General features: G+C 37.8%; 1 protein-coding gene across 4 annotated transcripts in view; it reads left to right on the forward strand.

Moving 5' to 3' along the window:
* The window catches only part of DENND2B (DENN domain containing 2B), a 219,348-nt gene that overhangs the window by 2,810 nt on the left and 190,775 nt on the right, over positions 1-25,763 (forward strand). For all 4 annotated transcript variants that reach the window (XM_064288460.1, XM_064288463.1, XM_064288464.1 and 1 more), the window contains exon 2: positions 61-233. The gene's annotated coding sequence lies outside the window, so the exon portion shown is untranslated. The remainder of the gene's footprint in view (positions 1-60; positions 234-25,763) is intronic.

Here is a 25,763-nt window from a genome sequence, read left to right on the forward strand (position 1 = left end):
ATAATTTCAAGGCTTGCCGTGCAAACCACAGATTGAAAGAATCTTTTTTTTTTTTTTAAGACTGAATAGTAATAACAATGGAACACAACCTACCATCAGGATTGTGGATCAAACACAGCCCAAGCCATTTACTTCTGAAAACCACTAATGAGACTTGGAAATGGAACAGCAAATGGAGGAGGGGCAACTAGTCAAGAATGTGCCTGGACATCTGTGGAGAAGTAAACTTGTTGGTATGTGTCTTTCATGACCTCTCTCTTCACAAGGGTAAATTCATTACAGAAAACAGATGAAAGTTATTTGTCTAGGTTACATGTTTTGTCGGAATCAATGAGTTGGAGAGGTCTTTATTCTTGAGCTCTGAGAAGAGCTTGGTGCTGTATTTCTTTGGGACTATTTGAGAAGAAAAAAACAAGTCTTTTTCTCTATGTGAAAAGAGCAAAAAAGAGTTAAAAGCCTAGCATGCAAAAGTGGGTATCCTGCCAAAGTTAGGCAATGATTTATAGTGTACATACCTGAGAAAGTAGAAATCGTTTTATTTGACAGGTGGTATTTTTATTTCTTTATTAGACTTAGGAGCTTTAGAATCATTATAGCTTTGTAAAGTAGCGTTACAGTCTGAGTCATTAGATCATTCATTTTGTCTGATTACATCAGCTCATTGGGTTATTAGGGAATGAAAGAAACTTATTATCAAAATTGTCATCTTGATTACATAGATTAAAAAAAATGAATCAAACTTCTGAGAATTAGTTTTCACAACCTGTTAAAAATTGACTGGAAATTTCAAATTGGTTGCAGAGTAGAAATGAAATATCTTTAATAAAACCATCAGAAATTAAAGAAATAGTAATTGTGGAAAGTATAAACTGTTAAAATTCATGTAGAGTTTTTTTTTTTTAAAGCTGCTTAGAGTTTCCAAGGAGCGCCTGGCGGATTTGAACTGCTGACCTTTAGGTTAGCAGCCATAGCACGTCACAACTTAAATATCATAAAACTCACCTGACCTGAGTGTATTCAGTAATTTTTATCAAATTTAGAGAGTTGTGCAAACATCATCAAAGTCTGGTTTTAGAGCATTTCTGTCACCTAAAAAAGATTCCTTGTTGTTGTTGGCTGCTGCCGTGTTGACTCTGATTCTTGATGACCTTATATACAACAGAATGGAACTTTGCCCAGTTCTGCGTCATCCTCACAGTCACCAGCATATTTGAGTCCGTCGTTGCAGCTGTTGTGCCAGTCTATCTTACCAAGGGTCTCCTACACCGTCTTTGGCCTTCTATTTCACCTAACGTGATGTCTTCCTCTAGTGACTGATCCCTCCTGATGACATGTGCAAAGCAAATGAGTAGGCCAGTGTTCTGTTGTGGTTCATAAGATTTTCATTGGCTAATTTTCAGAAATAGATTGCCAGATCTTTCTATCTAGTCAGGGATTGTAAATTTGAAAAGAAGCTTTGATTCCGTAGGAAGGTGCCATGGGACTGGGAGAGAGACAGATGCCAGCCATACCTAAAAGCAGAATCTTTGATGTGGTGAAAAAATGTGAAGTTGTTCACTACAGATAATCGGGTAAGCAAGGTAAGCACCGTGCTTACCTTGCCTATTGGATAATCCTCCTGTTTCCGGCCTTTCTTAGTCTGGAAGCTGTTCTGAAACTTGCCGACCATGGGTTATCCTGCTGGTATTTGAAGTACTGGTGGCATAGCTCCAGCATCATAGCAACATGCAAGCCACTACAGTGCGACAAACTGACAGACAGGTAGTGGAGAAAAGATCCCTAGTGGCTACCATTTGCAGTCAATCTTGGCTCCCACCCCTAGCCTCAAGCAATCACTATTTTGCTTTTTATCTCTATAAATTTGACTTTTCGGGACAATTTATATGAGATGTTGCAGTTGTTAGGTGCCGTCGAGTTGGTTCTGACTCATAGCGACCATGTGCACAACATAATGAAACACTGCCCAGTCCTGCGCCATCCTTACAATTGTTTTTATGCTCGAGCCCATTGTTGCAGCCACAGTGTCAATGCACCTTGTTGAGGGTCTTCCTCTTTTCAGCTGACACTGTACTTTGCCAAGCATGATGTCCTTCTCCAGGGACTGATCCCTCCTGACAACATGTCCAAAGTATGTAAGACGCAGTCTCTCCATCCTTGCTTCTAAGGAGCATTCTGGTTGTACTTCTTCCAAGACAGATTTATTCGTTCTTCTGGCAGTCCATGGTATATTCAATATTCTTCACAACCACAGTTCAAAGGCATCAATTCTTTGGTCTTCCTTATTCATTGTCCAGCTTTCACATGCATATGATGCGATTGAAAATACCATGGCTTGGGTCAGGAGCACCTTAGTCTTCAAGGTGACACCTCTGCTCTTCAACACTTTGAAGAGGTCATTTGCAGTAGATTTACCCAATGCAATGCATCTTTTGATTTCTTGACAGCTGCTTCCATGGCTGTTGATTGTGGATCCAAGTAAAATGAAATCCTTGACAACTTCAATCTTTTCTCTGTTTATCATAATGTTGCTCATTGGTCCAGTTGTGAGGATTTTTGTTTTCTTTATGTTGAGGTATAATCTATACTGAATTCTGTGGTCTTTGATCTTCATTAGTAAGTGCTCCAAGTCCTCCTCACTTTCAGCAAGCAAGGTTGTATCACCTGCATAACGCAGGTTGTTAATGAGTCTTCCTCCAATGCTGATGCACCATTGTTCTTCATATAGTCCAGCTTCTCGGATTCTTCGTTCAGCATACAGATTGAATAGGTATGGTGAAAGAATACAACTCTGACGCACACCTTTCCTGACTTTAAACCAATCAGTATCCCCTTGTCTGTCTGAACAACTGCCTCTTGATCTATGTAAAGGTTCCTCATGAGCACAATTAAGTGTTCTGGAATTCCCATTCTTCACAGTGTTATCCATAGTTTGTTATGATTCACACAGTTGAATGCCTTTGCATAGTCAATGAAACACAGGTAAACATCCTTCTGGTATTCTCTGCTTTCAGCCAGGATCCATCTGACATCAGCAATGATATCCCTGGTTCCACGTCCTCTTCTGAAACTGGCCTGAATTTCTGGCAGTTCCCTGTCAATATACTGCTGCAGCCGTTTTGGAACGATCTTCAGAAAATTTTGTTTGTGTGTGATATTAATGATATTGCTCTATAATTTCTAGACTCGGTTGGATCACCTTTCTTGGGAATAGGCATAAATATGGATCTCTTCCAGTCAGTTGACCAGGAAGCTGTCTTCCATATTTCTTGGCATAGACAAGTGAGCACCTCCAGCGCTGCATCTGTTTGTTGAAACATCTCAATTGATATTCCATCAATTCCTGGAGCCTTGTTTTTCGCCAGTGCCTTCAGAGCAGTTTGGACTTCTTCCTTCAGTACCATCGGTTCCTGCTCATATGCTACCTCTTGAAATGGTTGAACATCGACTAATTCTTTTTGGTATAATGACTATGTATTCCTTCCATCTTCTTTTGATGCTTCCTGTGTCATTTAATATTTTCCCCATAGAATCCTTCACTATTGCAACTCTAGGCTTGAATTTTTTCTTCAGTTCTTTCAGCTTGAGAAGCACCGAGAGTATTCTTCCCTTTTGGTTTTCCATCTCCAGCTCTTTGGACATGTCATTGTAATACTTTACTTTGTCTTCTCAAGAGGTCCTTTGAAATTTTCTGTTCAGTTCTTTTACTTCATCAATTCTTCCTTTTGCTTTAGCTGCTCGACGATCAAGAGCAAGTTTCAGAGTCTCCTCCGACATCCGTCTTGGTCTTTTCTTTCTTTCCTGTCTTTCAATGACCTCTTGCTTTCTTCATGTATGATGTCCTTGATGTCATTCCTCAACTCGTCCGGTCTTTGATCACCACTGTTCAGTGCGTCAAATCTATTCTTCACATGGTCCCCAAATTCAGGCAAGACATACTCAAGGTCATATTTTGGTTCTCGTGGACTTGCTCTGATTTTCTTCAGTTTCAGCTTGAACTTGCTTATGAGCAATTGATGGTCTGTTCCACAGTTGGCCCCTGGCATTGTTCTGACTGATGATATTGAGCTTTTCCATAGTCTCTTTTCACAGATGTAGTCAGTTTGATTCTGTGTGTTCCATCTGGCGAGGTCCATGTGTATAGTCGCCGTTTATGTTGGTGAAAGAAGGTATTTGCAATGAAGAAAACATTGGTCTTGCAAAATTCTATCATTTGATCTCTGGCATTGTTTCTGTCACCAAGGCCATATTTTCCAACTACTGATCCTTCTTCTTTGTTTCCAACTTCGCATTCCAATTGCCAGTAATTATCAATGCATCTTGATTGAATGTTTGATCAATTTCAGACTGCAGCAGCTGATAAAAATCTTCTGTTTCTTCATCTTTAGCCCTAGTGGTTGGTGCGTTTGTTTGAATAATAGTCATATTAACTGGTCTTCCTTGTAGGCGTATGGATATTATCCTATCACTGACAGCATTGTACTTCAGGATAGATCTTGAAATGTTCTTTTTGACCATGAATGCAACACCATTCCTCTTTGAGTTGTCATTCCCAGCATAGTAGACTATATGATTGTCCGATTCAAAATGGCCAGTACCAGTCCATTTCAGTTCACTAATGCCTAGGATATCGATGTTTATGCCTTCCATTTCATTTTTGACGATTTCTAATTTTCCTAGATTCATACTTCGTACATTCCAGGTTCTGATTATTAATGGATGTTTATAGCTGTTTCTTCTCATTTTGAGTCATACCACATCAGCAAATGAAGGTCCCAAAAGCTTTACTTCATCCACATCATTAAGGTCGACTCTACTTTGAGGAGGCAGCTCTTCCCCAGTCATCTTTTGAGTGCCTTCCAACCTGGGGGGCTCATCTTCCAGCACTATATCAGACAGTGTTCTGCTGCTATTCATAAGGTTTTCACTGGCTAATGCTTTTCAGAAGTAGACTGCCGGGTCCTTCTTCCTAGTCTATCTTAGTCTGGAAGCTCAGCTGAAACCTGTCCTCCATGGGTGACCCTGCTGGTATCTGAATACTGGTGGCATAGCTTCCAGCATCACAGCAACACACAAGCCCCCACAGTATGACAAACCGACAGACACATAGGGGTTTATATGAGTAGAATCATACAATATGTTATCTTTTGATTCTAGCTTCTTTCACTTAAAAAAAAAAAAAAACTGTTGCCATTGAGTTGATTCCGACTCACAGTGACCCTGTAGGACAGAGTAGAACTGCCCCATGTGGTTTCCAAGGAGTGGCTGGTGGGTTCAAACTGCTGACTTTTGGTTAGCGCCAGCTTCTTAACCACTGCACCAACAGGCCTCCTCTTTCACTTAGCATGATGTTTTTGAGGTTCATCCATGTTGTAACACGTATTGGTTCTTCATTCCTTTTTGGTTGAGGAATAATATTCTATTTTATGGATATACCACATTTTGTTTATCCGTTCACTGGAAGACAGCTGTCATGGATTAAATTGTGTCCCCCCAAAATATGTGTCAACTTGGCCAGACCATGATTCCCAGTATTGTGTGGTTGTCCCCCGCTTTATGATCTGATTATCCTCTATTTTGTGATGTGTTATAAATACCAGCTTCTGAGCCTCTGGTTATGGTTCCATTTGGGAGTGAGCTGTTGTTATGTTAATGAGGCAGGATTAGGATGGCATGTAGTTTGAGTCACTGCCCTTTAAAAGATAAAAGCAGAAATGAGCAGAGAGAGAGGGACCTCACTACAACCAAGAAAGAAGAGCCAGGAGCAGAGTGCATCCTTTGCACCCAGGGTCCCTGTGCTGAGAACCTCTTAGGCCCAGGGGAAATTGATGCCAAAACATATGGATTCTCCAAGGGACACCAGGCCTGCAGATGTTGAAAGGAGACAAGGACCTTCATCCAGAGCCTAGAGAAGGGCTTTGTGTGGAGCTGGCGCCCTGAATTTGGACTTCTGACCTCCTAAACTGTGAGAGAATAAATTTCTGTTTGTTAAAGCCATCTACTTGTGGTATTTCTATTATAGTAGCACTAGATAACTAAGACAGCCATTTAGAGTATTTTCAGCTTGGGGCTACTATGAGTAATGCTATGAACGTTTACATATAACATTTTGTGTGAACACGTATTTTCATTTTTCTTGGGTGGTTGTTGTTAGGTGCCAATGTGTTGGCCCTCATATTGTGGTGACCGCACATACAACAGATTGAAATGCTGTCCAGTCCTGTGCCATCCCCAGGATTAGTTGCAGATCAGACCATTGTGATCCTTAGGGTTTTCATTGGCTGATTTTTGGAAGTATATTGCCAGGCCTTTCTTCCTAGTCTTTTGGGTAGATACTTAAGGATGGAATTGCTGGGTCTTATTGTAAATATGGAAACCCTGGTGGCATAGTGGTTAAGTGCTATGGCTACTAACCAAAAGTTTGGCAGTTCAAATACACCAAGTGCTCCTTGCTATGGGACTGTTCTACTCTGTCCTATAGGGTCGCTATGAGTTGGTATCGACTCAATGGCAGTGGGTTTTTTATGGGTATAGTAAATATGGAAACCCTAGTGGCATAGTGGTTAAGAGTTTCATCTGCTAACCAAAAGGTCAGCAGTTTGAATCCACTGGGTGCTCCTTGGAAACTCTGTGGGGCAGTTCTACTCTGCCATATAGGGTTGCTATGAGTAGGAATCGACTTGACCGTAGTAGGCTTGGTTTTTTATTTTTAATTGTAAATTTATGTTTAACATTTTAAGAAATTGCTAAACTGTATTTTAAAGTGGATGTACTGTTTTACATCCCACAAATGATGTAACACTTGTTATTGGTTGTTTTTTTGATCATACTCATTCTGGTGGGTGTAAAGTGGTATCTCATTGTGCTTCTGATGTGTATTTCTCTAATGACTAATAAGGCTGAGCACCTTTTCATGTAGTTATTAGCCATTCCTATTTCTTCTTTGGTGAAATATTTATTTAAATCTTTTGTACATTTTTAAATTGACGTGTTTGCTTTTGTTATTGAGTTATAATAGTTCTTATTCTGGGTAAAAGTTCTCAGAAGTATGATTTACAAATATTTTCTCCCTATCTGTGGCATGTCTTTAATTTTCTTAATGGTGCCTTTTAAAGCACAAAAGTTTTAAATTTTGATGAAGTTCATTTATTAGTTTTTTTCTTTTATGATTTGTGCTTTTGGCTCGTACCCAAGAAATCTTGGCCTAACCCAGGGTCATGAAGATTTTCTCCTATGTTTTCATCTAGAAGTTTCATATTTGAGTTTTTACACTTAGGTATACCTCATTTTTCATTAATTTGTGCATGTGGTGTTAGGTAATGGTCTAAATTAATCTCTTTGCTTGGGGGTATCCAGTTGTCTGAACACCATTTGTTGAAAAGACTATCCTTTTCTCATTAAATTGCCTTGGTACCTTTGTCAAAACTCAATTGACTATAAATGTAAGGGTTAATTTCTGGACTTTCAGTTCTAGTTCTGTTCCATTGATTTATATGTCTAGTCTCATGTCAGTACCACGTTGTCTTGATTATTATAGCTTTACAGTATTTTTTGAAATTGGGATGTGTAAGCTCACCAACTTTGTTCTTCTTTTTCAAATTTTTTTTTGTATTCTGGGTTCTTTTCATTTCCGTAAAATTTTAGGACTAGTTTGTCAGTTTATGCAAGATGACTGTTGGGGTTTTGATAGAGATTGCATTGGATGTATAGATTAATTTAAGAATTACAGTCTTAACAATATTGAGTTTTTAAGTCCATGAATGTGAAATGTGTCTTTTATTTCTATTTTCTTTCATTTCTCTAGACAATGTTGTACAGTTTTCAGTGTACGCCTTCCACTTCTTTTGACAAAACTAACCCATTGCTGTCGAGTCGATTCTGACCTATAGCGACCCTACAGGTCAGAGTAGAACTGCCCTATAAGGTTTCCAAGGAGCAGCTGGTGGGTTTGAACTGCCAGCGTTTTGGTTAGCAGTCATATCACTTAATCACTGTACCACCAGGATTCCTACTTATTACTAGTATATAAAAATGCAGTTGACTTTTGCATATTGATCTTGTATTCTGTGACCTTGCTGAACTCATTTATTAGTTCTGGTAGTTTTTTTTTTTTTTTTTTTGTCTCCTGTGTATGTGTTTTTGTATGGATTCTTTAAGGATTTCTATATACAGGATCAGGTTGTGTGTACGTAAAGACAGACTAACTTTTTCCTTTCCAATTTGGATTCATTTTTCTTACCTGATTACACTGACTAAAACCTCCAGACAGTGTTGAATGGAAGTGGCAAGGGTGAAGATCCTTGCCTTGTTCCTGATACTGGGGTGAAAACATTTAGCCTTTTACCTTTAAATATGATGTTAGTGGTAGTTTTTTTACAGACACCTTTTATCAGGTTGAAGAAGTTCCCTTCCATACCTATTTTGTTGAGCATTTTTATTATGACTGGTGTTGGGTTTTGTCAAATGTTTTTTTCTGCACCTTTTGAGATGATCATGTGTTTTTGTCCTTTATTCTATTAACATGATGTCTTAGTCATCTAGTGTGCTATAACAGAAATGCCACACGTGAATAGCTTCAACAAAGAGAAATTTATTCTTTCAGTCTAGTTGGCTGCAAGCCCAAATTCAGGGCATCGGCTCCAGGGGAAGGCTTTCTCTTCTCAGCTCTGGAGGAAGGTCCTTGTCATCAGTCTTCTCCCAGTTGAGGAGCTTCTCAGCGCAGGGACCCCAGGTCCAGAAGACGCACGCTCCTGCTCTTCTTTCTTGGTGGTATGAGGTCCCCATGTCTCTCTGCTCTGTTCTCTCTTTTATATCTCAAAAGAGATTGGCTTAAGACACTATCTAATATTGTAGATTTCATCAATATAACTGCTGCTAATCCATCTTATTACATCATAGTGATAGGATTTACAACACATAAGGAAATCACATTAGATGATAAAATGGTAGACAATCGTACAATACTGGGAATCATGACCTAACCAAGTTGACAGATATTTTTGGGGGACACGATTCAATCCATGACACATGGTAGGTCACATTAATTGAGTTTTGGATGTGAAGCCAATTTTTCATTCATGGGATTAGATTCTACTTGGACATGATGTGTAATCCTTTTGCTGGATTTGGTTTGCTAATATTTTTGGAGGATTTTTTTGTCTATATTCCTAGGGAATGTTGATCTGTAGTTTTCTTCTTTGTGGTCTCTGTTTTTGGTGTTAGGGAAATACTGGCCTTATAGAATGATTTTGGAAGTGTTCCCCCCTCCTGTATTTTCTGAAACAGTTTGTGTAGAATCGATAGTCTTCTTTAAATGTTTGCTGAAAACTATCTGGGCCTGAGTTTGTCTTCGTGGGAAGATTTTTATTACTAATTCAATTTCTTTACTTGTTATATTCAGATTTTCTATTTTGTCTTGAGTCACTGTCAATAATTTGAGCGTAAGAATTTGTCCATTTCATTGGAATTGTCTAAATTGTTGACATAAAGTTATCCACAGTATTCCCTTATAATTCTTTTAATTTCTGAAAGGTCTGATTTTGGTAATCTATGTAATTTCTGTCTCTTTTTTTTCTCAGTTTAGTTAAAGGTTTGTTGATTTTTAAAATCCTTTCAAAGAACCAACTTTTGGTTTCATTGATTTTTCCATTTTTTTCTGTTTTATTGATTTCTGCTTAATCGTTATAATTTCCTTCCTTATGCTTGCTTTGGGTTTTCTAGTTCCTTAAGGTGGAAGCTTAGCTTATTGATTTGACATCTGTGATGGTTAATGTTAAAATGTCAACTGAGCTAGGTCATGATTCTCAGTATTGTGTAATTGTCCTCCATTTTATTTGTTCTAAATCCTAAAACCCTATGTATTAATGAAGCAGGATTAGTGTGGAGTGTATCTCGAGTCACTATCTTACATAAGTCACACCCTTACTCCAGTCACTGCCTTACTCAAATATCTAATGTAAGGGGAGTTTCCTTGAGGGTATGACCAGCATCCAATATGTATGGATGCTCTGGAAAGCTTTCTTTTGCTCTGGATCCTACATCTGGTTCTTGGAACTTGAGCTAGCAACCTGTCGCCTGAGCTGTCAATCTTGGGGCTTGCCAGCTTCTGCAGTCCTGTGAGCCAACAGCCTACCATTTCACCTGACTCACCAGCCTCCACAGCCCCGTGGACCAACAGCCTATCATCTGATCTGCCAATTTGGGTTCATCAGCCCCTGCAACTACCTGAGTCAGGAGAAGCCTCCAGCCTGACACCTGACCCATGGATTCGGAACTTTCCAGCCTCCACAACCTCATGAGCCATTTCCTTGAGATAAATCTCTTTATATAGGTATAGATATAGATATACATATATATCTATATATACATATATATCTATATATACATATATATCTATATCTATATGTATATGCTTCAATGGTTTTGTTTCTCTAGAGAACCCAGCCTAGGACAACATCTTTTTTCTTTTCTAATATAGATTTTTAAAGCTATAGATTTCTCTGTAATCACTGTGTTAGCTGCCTTCTATACATTTTGATATCTTGCATTTTTCATTTAGTTCAAAACATTTTTAATTTCTCTTTTGTTATTTACAAGTGTGTTGTTTAATTTCCAAATATTTGTAGATTCTCCAAATTTCCCTCTATTGTTTATTTACAATTTAATTCTGTTGTGGGTTGAGATTATACTTTATATAATTTCAATCCTTTTACATTTTTAAAGACTTTTTTTATGGCCTAGCGTATGGACTCATTTGGGGAATGTTCCATGCGCAGTTGGAAAGAACATGTATTGTGTTGTTGTTGGACGGAGTGTTCTATAGGTGTCAGTTGGGTCTACTTGGTTGACATTGTTGTTCAAATCTTCTATTTCTTTGCTAATTTTATGTTTGCTTTCAGTTATTGCGAATGAGGTATTAAAGTCTCCAACTGTTATTGTTGTCTATTTTTTGCTTCAATTCTGTCAGTTTTTGTTTTTGTATATTCAGGCTCTGTTGATAGAGTATTGTACATTTATAATTGTTATATCTTTGTCTATAGTGATATTTCTTGTCTTCAAGTCTGTTTTGTCTTATATTAATATAGGTATTCCAGCAATTTTATGGTTACTGTTTGCATGGTATATCTTTTAAATTATTCATGTCTCTGACTCTAAGTTGTGTCTCTAGTAGACAACGTATTGCTGGATCTTGCTTTCTAATCCGGCCTGATAATCTGTGCCCTTAGAATGGGATGTTGAGACCACTCACATTTTAATGTCATTATTGATATGGTTGAATTTATATTTGCTTTTGTCTTTTACTGTTATTCCTTGACCTCTTTCTTTTGTGTTAAATTAATACATATTTTCTAGTGTATATTGTAATTCTTCTGTTGATTTTTTACCTCTCTTTATTGAGTTATTTTCTTAGTAATTGCTCTAGGAATTATAATATGCATATATAATTATAACATATTATAATTATAATATGTATTATTATAATATACTTCAGATTATTACTAACTTAATTCCAGTAAAATACAGAAACTTCTCTCCAATATAACTTTGTATACTCCCCTTTCTCTTGTGCAATTATATCTACATATACTGTAAAACCAACAAGATGGTCTTATAATTATTGCTTTATATCATCTTACATCTTTCAAAGAATTTAAAGAAGAAATGAGGGAAGTATCTATAGAGCCTTTTATGTTGGCCCATGTATTTACTATTTCTGGTGCTCTGCATTTTCCCCTGTGGCTTTGAGTAACTGTCTAAAGTTGCTTTCTATCAACCTCAATGACTTCCTTTAGTGTTTATGATAAGGCACGTATGCTAACAACAAATCCTTTCAGTCTTTGTTTATCTGGCAATATCTTTATTTCATTTTTATATGTAAAGGGTAGTTTTTGATAGATACAGGATTCTTGCTTGACAGTTTTTTATTTTAATGCTTTGAATATAATATCCTTGCTTTCAGATCTCTACTGTTTCTGGTAAAAAGTCATCTGTCAATCTGATGGTGTTTCCCTTGTAAATCATGAATCATTTCTCTCTTGCTGCTTTCAAGATTTTTTCTTGAAAGAAAGCAGCCCTTGACAATGTAAAAGAATGAGTGTGGCTGTCTTCTAATAAAACTTTATTTTAAAAACAGGCAGTTTGCCATATTTGGCCCATGGGATATAGTTTGCCAGACCTTGGTTTTTTGGGTTTTTAAAAAATTTTTATTGTGCTTTAAGCAAAAGTTTACAAATCAAGTCAGTCTCTCATACAAAAATTTATATACACCTTGCTATATACTCCTAGTTGCTCTCCCTCTAATAAGACAGCACACTCCTTCCCTCCACTCTCTATTTTTGTGTCCATTTGGCCAGCTTTTGACCCCCATTGCCCTCTCATCTCCTCTCCAGACAGGAGCTACCCACATAGTCTCATGTGTCTACTTTAGCCAAGACGATCACTCTTCACCAGTATCATTTTCTATCCCATAGTCTACTCCAATCCCTGTCTGAAGAGTTGGCTTTAGGAATGGTTCCTGTGTTGGGCTAACAGAAGGTCTGGGGACCATGACCTCCAGGGTCCTTTTAGTCTCAGTCAGACCATTAAGTCTGGTCTTTCTGTGAGAATTTGGGGTCGGCATCTCACTGCTCTCCTGCTCCCTCAGGGGTTCTCTGTTGTGTTCCCTGTCAGGGCAGTCATCAGTTGTAGCCGGGCACCACCTAGTTCTTCTGGTCTCAGGATGATATAGTCTCTGGTTCATGTGGCCCTTTCTGTCTCTTGGGCTCGTAATTACCTTGTGTCCTTGGTGTTCTTCATTCTCTTATGATCCAGGTGGGCTGAGACCAATTGATGCACCTTAGGTGGCTGCTTGCTAGCATTTAAGACCCCAGATGCCACTCTTCAAAGTGGGACACAGAATGTGTTCTTAATAGATTTTATTATGCCAGTTGACTTAGATGTCCCCAGAAATCGTGGTCCCCAAACCCCAGCCCCTGCTACAGTGGTCTTCGAAGCATTCAGTTTATTCAAGAAACTTCTTTGCTTTTGGTTTAGTCCAGTTGTGCTGACCTTCCCTGTATTGTGTGTTGTCTTTCCGTTCACCTAAAGTAGTTCTTATCTACCATCTAATTAGTGAATACCCCTCTCCCACCCTCCCTCCTGCCCTCCTGTCATAGCCACAAAAGAATGTTTTCTTCTCTGTTCAAACTGTTTTTCGAGTTCTTATAATAGTGGTCTCATACAATATTTGTCCTTTTGCAGCTGACTAATGTCACTCAGAATAATGCCTTCCAGATTCCTTCATGTTATGAAATGTTTCATGGATTCATCATTATTCTTTATCAATGCATAGTATTCCATTGTGTGAATATACCATTATTTATTTATCCATTCATCCATTTGTGGGCACCTTAGTTGCTTCCATCTTTTTGCTTTTGTAAACAGTGCTGCAGTGAACATGGGTGTGCATGTATCTGTTCATATAAAGGCTCTTATTTCTCTAGGATGTATTCCAAGGAGTGGGATTGCTGAATCGTATGGTAGTTCTATTTCTAGTTTTTCAAGGAAGCGCGAAATCAATTTCCAAAGTGGTTGTACCATTTTACATTCCCACCAGCAGTCTGTAAGTGTTCCAGTCTCTCTATGGCCTCTTCAACATTTATTATTTTGTGTTTTTTGGATTAATGCCAGCCTTGTTAGAGTGAGATGGAATCTCATTGTAGTTTTGATTTACATTTCTCTAATGGCTAATAGAGACGGCACTGGGTCTCTTGACGGCACTGGGTTTTTTTTTTTTTTAATGGCTAATGATCATGAGCATTTCCTCATGTATCTGCTAGCTACCTGAATGTCTTCTTTAGTGAAGTGCCTGTTCATATCCTTTGCCCATTTTTTAATTGGGTTATTTGTCTTTTTGTAGTTGAGGTTTTGCAGTATCATACAGATTTTAGAGATCAGGTGCTCATCGGAAATGTCATAGCTAAAAACTTTTTCCCAGTCCGTAGGTAATATTTTTACTTTTTTGATGAAGTCTTTGGATGAGTATAGGTGTTTGATTTTTAGGATCTCCCAGTTATCTAGTTTTTCTTCTGCATTGTTAGTAATATTTTGTATACTGCTTATGCCATGTATTAGGGCTCCTGGCATTGTCACTATTTTTTCTTCATGATCTTTATCGTTTTAGATTTTATATTTAGGTCTTTGATCCATTTTCAGTTAGTTTTTGTGCATGGTGTGAGGTATGGATCTTGTTTCATTTTTTTGCAGATGGAAATCCAGTTATGCTAGCACCATTTGTTTAAACAGACTGTCTTTTCCCCACTTAACTGACTTTGGGCCTTTGTCAAATATCAACTGCTGATATGTGGTTGGATTTATGTCTGGATTCTCAATTCTGTTCCATTGGTCTATGTATCTGTTGTACCAGTACCAGGCTGTTTTGACTACTATGGCAGTATAATAGGTTCTAAAATCTGGTAGAGTGAGGCCTCCCACTTTGTTCTTCTTTTTCGGTAATGCTTTACTTGTCCGGGGCCTCTTTCCCTTCCCTATGAAGTTGGTGATTTGTTTCTCCATCTCATTAAAAGATGTTGTTGGAATTTGGATCAGAATTTCATTGTATCTATAGATGGCTTTTGGTAGTATAGACATTTTTACAATGTTAAGTCTTCCTATCCATGAGCAAGATATGTTTTTCCACTTATGTAGGTCTCTTTTGGTTTCTTGCAGTAGTGTCTTGTAGTTTTCTTTGTATAGGTCTTTTATGCCTCTGGTGAGATTTATTCCTAAGTATTTTATCTTCTTGGGGGCTACTGTAAATGGTATTGACTTGGGGATTTCCTCTTTGATGTTCTTTTTGTTGGTGTAGAGGAATCCAACTGATTTTTGTATGTTTATCTTGTATCCTGAAACTTTGCTGAAGTCTTCTCTTAGTTTCAGTAGTTTTCTTGAGGATTCTTTAGGGCTTTCTGTATATAAAGTCATGTCATCTGCAAATAGAGACACTTTTACTTCTTCCTTGCCAATCTGGATGCCCTTTATTTCTTTATCTAGCCAAATTGCTCTGGCTAGGACCTCCAGCACAATGTTGACTAAGACTGGTGATAAAGGGCATCCTTGTCTGGTTCCCGATCTCAAGGGGAATGCTTTCAGACTCTCTCCATTTAGGATGATGTTGGCTGTTGGCTTTGTATAAATGCCCTTTATGATGTTGAGGAATTTTCCTTCTGTTCCTGTGTTGCTGAGAGTTTTTATCATGAATAGGTGTTGAAGTTTGTCAAATGCGTTTTCTGCATTGATTGATAAAATCAAGTGGTTCTCATCTTTTATTTATATGATAAAAAAAAATTTATTTATTTATACATTAATTGTTTTTCTAATGTTGAACCATCCCTGCATACCTGATATGAATCCCACTTGGTCATGGTGGATTATTTTTTGATATGTTGTTGAATTCTATTGGCTAGAATTTTGTTGAGGATTTTTGCATCCAAGTTCATTCGGGATATAGATCTGCAATTTTCTTTGTTTGTGGTGTCTTTACCTGGTTTTGGTATCAGGGATATGCTGTCTTCCTGGAATGAGTTTGGGACTATTCCGTCCTTTTCTATGCTCTGAAATACGTTTAGTAGTAGTGGTGTTAACTCTTCTCTGAAAGTTTGGTAGAACTCTGCAGTGAAGCCATCCGGGACAGGGCTTTTTTTGTTGTTGTTGGGAGTTTTTTTTATTACCTTTTGAATCTCTTCTTTTGTTATGGGTTTATTTAGTTGTTCTACCTCTGTTTGTGTTAGTTTAGGTAGGTAGTGCGTTTCTAGAAATTCATCTATTTCTTCTAGGTTTTCAAATTTGTTAGACTACAATTTTTCATAGTAATCTGATATGATTCTTTTAATTTCAGTTGGATCTGTTGTAATATCACCCATCTTATTTTTTATTCAGGTTATTTGCTTCCTCTCCTGTTTCTCTTTTGTCAGTTTGGCCAGTGGTTTATCAAGTTCATTAATTTTTTCAAAGAATCAGCTTTTGGTCTTGTTAACTCTTTCAATTGTTTTTCTGGTCTCTATTTTTACCTTTTTTTATTTCATTTAATTCTGCTCTAATTTTTATTATTTGTTTTTTTCTGGTGCCTGAGGGATTCTTTTGTTGCTCTCTTTCTATTTGTTCAAGTTCTGGGGATAATTGGCCCTTTCTTTTTGTATATGTGCATTTATTGATATAAAATTGACCTCTGAGCACTGCTTTTGCTGTGACCCAATGGTTCTGATAGGAAGTGTTCTCATTCTCATTGGATTCTATGAATTTCTTCATTCCATCCTTCATCCTATAACCTAGTTGTTTTTGAGCAGGGTATCGTTCAGTTTCCATTTGATTTCTTTTTCCTGCTTATTCTGTTATTGAGTTCTACTTTTATGGCCTTATGGTCAGAGAAGATGCTTTGTAATATTTTGATGCTTTGGATTCTGCTAATGCCAGCCCTTGTTTTAAGGTAATATATTAAAGCAACTCTGGATTCTGATTCTCCCCTTCACCCTCAGGAGTGGTCATTGCTGTTGTTTGTTTAGTGACTTGCCTGTACTAATTCTGCTGTGTGGGGCCACAAATACCGCTGCTCAGTTTTTTTATTTTTAAACCTGGTTAACTCAGGGTTGCCCCTAGGTCAGCATAGTTTAGTGGTCAACTGATCATTAGTGAGAGTTTGTGCTTAAACATCTTGAGCTAGTAGGATTTTCACCTTTGGTTGATGGATCTGTGTATAGGTTGGGGAATACATTCAAAGTTTAGTCAAGACTGCCCTGGCTTTTATTTTCTGTGAGTTTAAGGCCTCACATTCAACCAGGAATAAGTAGATATCTTGAGTCCTCTCTGGTCTCTCTTGAGCATGTGCGTGACATTGTACATTCATGCAGCCTTCTAGACCACAAAGGATATGTGGGAGCTTATCAAGGCCCACTACGGCTGTATTATTCCCTGGTTCTCCCTGTTAAATTTCTAGCTGGTCTGTTGCTTGCCCAACTAGTATTGCAGCCTCAAGCAACTGTGATGTTGACCTTGCCTGATTGTTTGACACCAAGATCATTTGTTTTTGACAATGCTCTGTACACCAAATCAAGCCAGCTTCTTCTGACAGCAGAGCCATTAGTTTTCATGACTTTCCCTGTCCTGGTAAAGGTACCACATTGATCTAAGAAGGGGACTCAAGGGTGGGAGCAGTCCCAGATGCCATAATTCCTACTGTTCTTACTTAGTTTCAGTAGTTTTTCTCAAATGCTTCTCAATTTGCTGTGTGCCTCTGGTCAATTTCCAGAGTTCTGAAATGGTTGTTTTGACAATTTTGTATAGCTTTTTGGGTAGATAATTTCTTTTCTCTGCCATCTGGAAGTGTCTCATATGTAGAGTTTTAACATCCTAAAAATTGATGCAATATTTCTGATGGATCCAGCAGCTTTTTATTAATATATTGATCTTTCTGTTCCCTTCCAATTTTGTATCTCTCTCAACCTTTTTTAACATAACTTTTAACTCGCTTAAACTTCACTTTTATACCTTCCTTTAGAATGAAACTTATTTATTCCGCCCATTGACATTTATTTGTTCACGGGTCATTTATTAGCCTCCGCTCCCTTCCAGGTATTATGGTAGGTGTTGGAATATATTTCCACTCCAGAAAGCTCTAACAGGTGGGATGGGAAGCCAGATTTCCAGCGTTAGTACTGTACAAGTTCTAGAGAACACTCTTAACTTCAGTTACCTATCCTGGTCTGTCCTAAATTTACCTAATTAAATTTATAGTTGTACCCCATTTTGACAAGTGTGAGTTACTGGGTGATTGTATTATTTAAAACATACTATTCACATTCAGATATTTATATCCCTCAGTTCTGTGACTCTTTAGTTGCCCACTACCCCACCACATATTGTAAAAGAACATAAAAGGGCTTCCACACAAACTTTCCTTATTTTTTACCTGAGGCCCAATAGTAATTAAGCCAATGATGTCCTGTTTTTTGGGGGGAAGGGGCCGATTGGGTGCCTATTGGAAGTAATAGCTGCTGGTCATGGAACATGGGGAGGGACCCTGAAGTTGCGGTGGCTTAAATTGTAACTTGGGGTACTGTGACTATAGAGGTGAAGTGTTTTCAATAGAGAGGCATGCCACCTATCCTATTTACTTCGTTCCTTGGATCAGGAACATTTTGTTTCCCTTCATGAACTGGGCAAGATTGGGCATGAGGTGAGGGGGGCAGAGGATGTTTTTAGTGTGAGAAAGGAGGGGGAGAAGATGGGTGGTTGGGATTGGAGTGTGTAGTACAGATGGCTGTTGGAGAGAGAAAAGAGGAGGAAAAAGGCTGACTAAGCCTTATGCAAGATTTTTTCTGGTTGACAGTAAGGGTTCTGAGTTGATGCCTAGATCCTCATCATCCTTTTTCTAGTTAAAGAAAGTTAAAGTGAGGTGAAGTAGAAGGATTTTAGTAAATATTGTAGTAGGCTTTCCAGCTCTATTTTTTGATACACTGTTAAGGACAGAAGGAAATACACTAAAAAATATTTCAGACTAATCGGTTCTAGGTCAGATGCTCAGACTAACTTAATCTCGGACTACAACCAGGTTACTTAATCTGCTTCATTTGAGTACTTCCCAAATGAGATGTTAGGACAAAAATTAAGGCAATGGATAGAAAATATTTTGAAGATTAATTGCTATATAAATGCAAGAAAATATTACCATTGTATAATAATGCTAAAATACTAAGAGCTGCTGCTAAATGAAAAATTCTGATAAGAAACGATAAAGCCTCACCAAAATCTACATGAAAATTTGTGGAAAGATAAGTTGATTTAACAAAATTTAACAAGCACGTATTGGGTACAGGCTTGTTGAACAGTGAAGTTTATGTGTGTTAAAAGTGAAAGACAAACAGACCTCTTACTTGTCACAGATTCTGTAAGTACCTTCATTTTAAAATTCTCAGTGTCCTTTTTCTGCTTAATGTGTTTATGATGCTAGTTAAACTCAGTTTGTTTGCTTTGTTAGAAACCAAGGGAGAAGGTTTTTCCCCCTTAAAAAAGATGATAGTCTATTTATCTGGGCCCTCCAAAAGCATTTCCTGCCAGGCAGTTGACATGTAGCCTTGGCACAATTTCAGGAAACTATTTGCTTCTGTTTACCGTTTCCAGATACAGCATCTCCTAGGAATCGAGATGAGGAATCTCCTTTAGTGCTGTTTTAAATTTTAGAAGCATATGTTATGTAATACTTTAGAGTCAACTCTTTCATACTAAAGCAATGAAAATTCTTGTATCTTTAAATTAAAATTAAAATGCATCTGTTTTCGTAGAAAAATTAAAGCCCTAAAATATGGTAGTCCAATAAACTATACTCAGAATATTCCTTTCCCCTTAGATTGTTCAGATAAGTATAAAGTATCTTTGAAGGCACCCTGGAGGCACAGTTGTTAAGAGCTATGGCTGCCAACTGAAAAGTCGACAGTTCAGATCCATCAGCCACTCCTTGAAAACCCTATGGGGCAGTTCTGCTGTGTCCTGTAGGGTTGCTATGAGTCTGAATTGACTAAACAGCAACAGGAAAAATATCTTTTGAGAGAATATGCTACAATGTACTAATTTAAAGATAAGAAACTTAAGGTATAGGAAGTATAATAACTTGATCTACATACTGCAGTTAATTATGAGCAAATTTAGGTCCTCTCTGCATAGTTTAAACTGAAGAAAATTGAAACAAGTCCATGAGAGCCAAAGTACGACTTTGAGTATATCCCACCTGAATTTAGAGAACATCTCAAGAATAGATTTGATGCATTGAACACTGATGACCGAAGACCAGATGAGTTGTGAAATGACATCAAGGACCTCATACATGAAGAAAGCAAAAGGTCCTTAAAAAGACAGGAAAGAAGAAGAAAAAAAAAAAGACCAAAATGAATATCAGACGAGACTCTGAAACTTGTTCTTGAACGTAGAGTAGATTAAGTGAAAAGAAGAAATGATGAAGTAAAAGAGCTGAATAGAAGATTTCAAAGGGTGGTTCAAGAAGCCAAAGTAAAATATTGTAATGAAATGTGCAAAGACCTGGAGTTAGAATACGAAAAAGGAAGAAAAGGCTTGGCATTTTTCAAGCTGAGAGAACTGAAGAAAAAAGTCAAGCCTCGAGTTGTAATACTGAAGGATTCTATGGGCAAAGTGTTGAACGATGCAGGAAGCTTCAAAAGAAGATGAAAGAAATATGCAGAGTCACTGTACCAAAAATAATTGGTTAATGTTCATTTATTTGAGGAGGTAGCGTAATGATCAAGAACCAATGATAACTGAGGGAAGAAATCCAAGTTGCACTGAAGGCATTGGTGAAAAACAAGGCTCCAGGAATTGACGGAATCCCAGCTGGGATATTTCAACAAACAAATGCAACGTTGGAAGCCCTAACTTGTCAATGCCAAGAAATGTGGAAGATAGCTACCTGGCCAACTGAGTGGAAGAAATCTATATTTATGCCCATTCCAAAGAAAGGTGATCCAACGGAATGCAGAAATTATTGAACAATATCATTTATATCACATGCAAGTAAAATTATGCTGGAGATAATTCAAAAATGGTTGCAGCAGTATATCAGCAGGGAACTTCCAGAAATTCAAGCTGGATTCTGAAGAAGATGTGGAACAAGAGATATCATTGCTGATGTCAGATGGATCTTGGCTGAAAGCAGAGAATACCAGAAAGAATTTTACTGGTGTTTTATTGACTATACATTTGACTGTGTGGATCATAACAAATTATGGATAACATTGCAAAGGATGGGAATTCTAGAACACTTAATTGTGCTCATGTGGAACCTGTACAGAGACCAAGAGGCGGTTGTTCGAACAGAATGAGGGGGTGCATGCAGTTTAAAATCAGGGTTCCTTTCACCATACTTATTCAGTTTGTGTGAGTCAGGGTTCCTTTCACCATACTTATTCAGTTTGTGTGCTGAGCAAATAATCTGAGGAGTCAGGGTTCCTTTCACCATACTTGTTCAGTTTGTGTGCTGAGCAAATAATCTGAGGAGGTGGACTGTATGACGGCATCAGGATTGGAGGAAGACTCATTAACAACCTTCAATATGCAGATGACACAGCCTTGCTTGCTGAAAGTGAAGAGACCTTGAAGCACTTACCGATGAAGATCGAAGACTACAGCCTTTCAGCATGGATTACACCTTAACATAAAGAAAACAAAAGTCCTTATAACTGGACCAATAAGCAACATCATGATAAACAGAGAAAAGGTTGATGTTGTCAAGGATCTCCCTTACTTTGGACATGTTATCAGGACGGACCAGTCCCTGGAGAAGGACAGCATGCTTGGTAAAGCATGCTTGAAAAAAGAGGAAGACCCTCAATGCAATAGATTCACATAGTGGCTGCAACAGTGGGCTCAAACATAGCAGCAATTCTGAGGATGACGCAGGACGGGGCAGTGTTTCTTTCCATTGTACATAGGGTTTCCGTGAGTTGGAACTAACTCAACAGCATCTAGCAACAACAGTAACTGCATAGTGTTGTTAAATAAATCGATTACCACTTAACTCCTTTGTTTTGTCAAAATGAGCTAAAAGTGATTCTGTTGTTCTGGCAAGCACCAGAATTATAGGCAGCAATGAATGGGAAAACAGGACCAAAAACTGTGATGAGACTGAAATGAATGGCATGGGAACAGGTGGCAAGAGTCTAAGTTAGTTTGTGATCTGGCCTGAGCTAGGGGCCTGAAGCCAGATAACTTTTTAGATTGGGAGCATATCTATAACCTAAGATCAAAATGGATCAGAAGCAGATCACCTTAGAATAGTAAGGATCAGGGCTAACAATGGATCAGACAAAGAGTAGAGGAGATTGGCACACAAAAACCAAGAGGACAGGTAGATGAGAAGAGTGTGCAAATATCCACAGTTTGGAGTCTCGTAGAATCTGGTTCCTTATCACCTCTGGACAATATAGGTCTTTCACATCCCACCCTCCCTTCCTCTCTTTACAAGGTATCAGATTTGTTGGATGACATGACGTGGCTTTCACACACAAATATTGAAGGCTTATGAGCTGAGATGGTTCCTGCTTCAAGAGAATCAGAAATCAACACAGCTTGCTGAGGACCAAAGAGTTCTGCCTTTGAGGCTAGAATTGTAAGGATAAAAAGATTCAGGAAACCTGGGGTCACCACTGGTGCCACTCACAAAGAGTTATCTTGATCTTGTGAATTGGGATTTTGGTCCCTTCCATGACTTCTTATCTCTGTCTTGAAACCATGTTGACTCCTGCTCTGCTTGGTCCTGTAACCTTGTGATCATTGAGTGACTACCTTAGCCCAATTCTGTGAATCCACCCCACCTTAATTTCCAGGACTTCCAGCTATATATCCTAGAGGAAATTTTTGTTGTTAGGTGCTGTCAAGTCGGTTCTGACACATAGCGACCCTATGAAAAACTGCCCGGTCCTGTGCTATCCTCACAGTTGTTATGGTTGAGCCCATTGTTCCAGCCACTGTGTCGATCCATCTCATTGAGGGACTTCCTCTTTTTTGCTGACCCTGTACTTTACCAAGCATAATGTCCTTCTTGAGGGCCTGGCTCCTCCCGATAACATGTCCAAAGTATGTGAGACACAGTCTCACCATCCTTGCTTCTAAATAGAGACTAGGAAATCCAAAGAGCCAGGGTGAAACAAGTAGGATGACCGAGACAATTTTTTTTGTTAGTCAGGAAACATCTATTAGTGTCCTCACAGGGCCGGAGCTCATCTTCAGCCTCACTGCATTACCTGTCATTGAGTAAGCCCTTAATAAATATTTTTCAAATATTTAATGACAATGTCTGCAAGTGATGGAAGTAACTGAATGGGAGAAGGAGCAAGAAAGCAACTCTTGACATAGGGACAGAGCTGACTATAGCTATCAGGTATGAGAAAGACGGAACTGTATTTTTGTACAGGAATATCCTAGAAGAAAACTGAGGCACAAAGAAATATTGACCTATCCAAGGCTATAGAATAATTCAGGCAGCCCTGGAAATTAAACCAGGTGTCCTCATTCCTAGATTTATGCTGTATACACTAACACATGGTTTGTAAAGATGCAAAACTTCGCTTAAGCAAGCAAAATTTTTTTGTTAATATAAAGTTTGAGTAAGTGAAATTTTAAAGATGATGGAATCTAATTGATAATTTCCTTACTCTTTAACCTGTAGATAATCTCCCTTTTTAAAGTGCTTATTATGGTAGTGATTATGCAGAGAAAAAGCCTGTGATGAAAATGTAGTATGAAATTGTATTCTTTGTTCAGCAAGTTAAAACAAGCTGGTCTGTAAGCAATTATTATCTTCATCAAAATTCCTAGCTCTAATGTTTTGACTTCTTTGGCCCAGCACGTATGCTTTCTCAAACAATTGGATGGATTTAAAACACTTATGAGATGTTTGTGCTTATATCTTAACATAGCATCAGTTCAACAGGAAAAAAGAAGGAAAAAAAAAAAGTAAGGTTTGGCATTAGGGCATAGTCTGAAAAAAAAAAAAAATCAAGCTAAAGTAAACAAAGCCCCCACAACAACACTTAAATCCCTGCATACGAATGAACATTCTTTATTCAGCCTTGTAATGCCTTTAGTAGCAGTGCTCTAGTTAGGGTTCAGGAGTGTCTTTGTTTTCATTACTCTTTAAAAACTTAACATTTCCGGAGAAAATTATCAGAGGGTTGGTATGGATCATGCTTCTTGACGGCCCATTACACATCCTTATATGGATGATATATTCTAAAGAAATCTTAGTCTGCCTTTTTTGTCTTGTTTTTGGTTTTCCCAAAAACAACAATTAGAAATTTGCTCTGTATTCTAATGAACCTCTTCAGGTGCCTGCTTGGGTGAGCAGATGGCTTAACACAGAATTAGCTTCTCAAATTGTGAATTCGTACGCATGCAGTGACTATGAAGAATATGCCTTTGGATAAGATGGGGAATGTTTGGTCAAGGAATAATAATCTTTTAAGATTAAAAATATCCACATGTGCATTTTGAAACTTATATAATTTTTTTTGATTGGGCTAGGTTTCTGGTTATAGTCTGCTTATTTAATGATTATGTAGTGGAATATTTATTACATTCAGTTGAATTTACTATAATTAATTCAACAGCTATTTATTGAGTAAGCACCATTTGCTAGACATGGAAGATGGCGCTCATGCTGATACAAAGATGAATAGTCCATGCTTTCAAGAGGCACATAATCTAGCAGAGCCAATAGATTGGATCATAGTGAACAAGACTTATGAACAAAAGTAATGGTGTGTGAATTTTGCCTTGGGTGCAAAGAGAGGGAACAATTTATTCTGCCTAAGGGTAGGAAAAAGTTAGAGAAGGTTTTAATAAAGAAGTGACATTTGAGATGTGCCTTTAAATGACATATGAGAGATGTTAACTTTCATGGTATTTTCTGAGAATGAGATTAGAGAATAGAATGCCTGAAACCAGCAATGAAATGTAAAGTTTGAGGTGTCTTTGGGATATCCAGGTGCACATATCCAGGAGGCAGCTGGAAATTCAGGTCTAGAACTCACGAGAGAAAGATTGGAGCTAGAAAAAAAAAATTTGGAGGTATCAGCATACTTAATTGAAACCATGCCAGTAAATGAGATACCTAGGAGAGGCTCTATGTAGAATAAGGTTAAGAAGAAAATCTTCCAGTTGAAGGATGTGTAGAAGAAAATACAATGATGGACACTGAAAAAGGGTGGTCATAGAGATAAGAGAAGGAATTGATAGTGATGTTGGAATGGTGGAGCATTTCAAAAAAGTGACTCAAAATACTGTACAAAAAGGAGTAATTAGAACAAGAAAGAGCTTTTGAACAGTAATAATATAATAGTTAAAATGAAAAAAAATTGATAGAAGAGCTGGAAGGAAATGTTTAGGAAATTTCCCATGAAGTAGAACAAACAAACAATGACATGGACAATTAGGGGATCAACCTAGGAGGTCTAACATGTAAGTAATAGGAGTTTTAGAAAGTGAAATCAGCGAAAATGCAGGAAAGGAAATTTATCAAAGAAATAATATAGGAACATTTATTGGAACTAAAGGGCATGAGCCTCCAGGTTAAAAGGGCCCATGAAATGTTTAGAACAGTTTCAAAAGGTACCCATACCAAGGCACATCATCATGAAATTTTAGGTAGGGAAGATCTTACAAGCTTCTAGAAATAAAGAAGAGACATTAGATTCTTTAGCTGCAATATTAGAAAGTATATGGCCAGTAGAGCAATGCCTTATAAAATCTGAATAAAAAATATTTTAGCCTAGAATTCTTTACCCAGCCAAACTATCAATCCAGTGGGAGAATAGTATGAAATCATTTTTAGCCCTGCAAACTATAAAAAAATTTCACTCCCATATGCCCTTTCTCGGAAAACTCCTGGAAGAGGTGCTCACAAAAATGAGGGAGTGGGATAAGAAAAAGGAAGATAAAAAATGCAGGAAACAGGAGATCCAACATAGGAGAGGATTGTTGAACAGTATTGAGTATTGGGAGGTTTGCAGTAAAGCCTGTCTGTTTCTTTTGTAACTTGCAGGAGAGTTTCTGAAATGATAAAGGTACTTTTTCTGTCAGTGTCAATACTATTTATCACACATCATTTTTCCTTGAGATGCTATGAAGATTTGTTTTTGTAACACAAACTGAATTATCATCAGCAAAGGAAATATTTCTATATAGTATTAGAATCTCTGTGCTGGAAAGCTGGAGCTCTTAACAGTCAC

Source organism: Loxodonta africana, chromosome 7, assembly GCF_030014295.1.
Source record: "Loxodonta africana isolate mLoxAfr1 chromosome 7, mLoxAfr1.hap2, whole genome shotgun sequence".
Taxonomy (NCBI): Eukaryota; Metazoa; Chordata; class Mammalia; order Proboscidea; family Elephantidae; genus Loxodonta; species Loxodonta africana.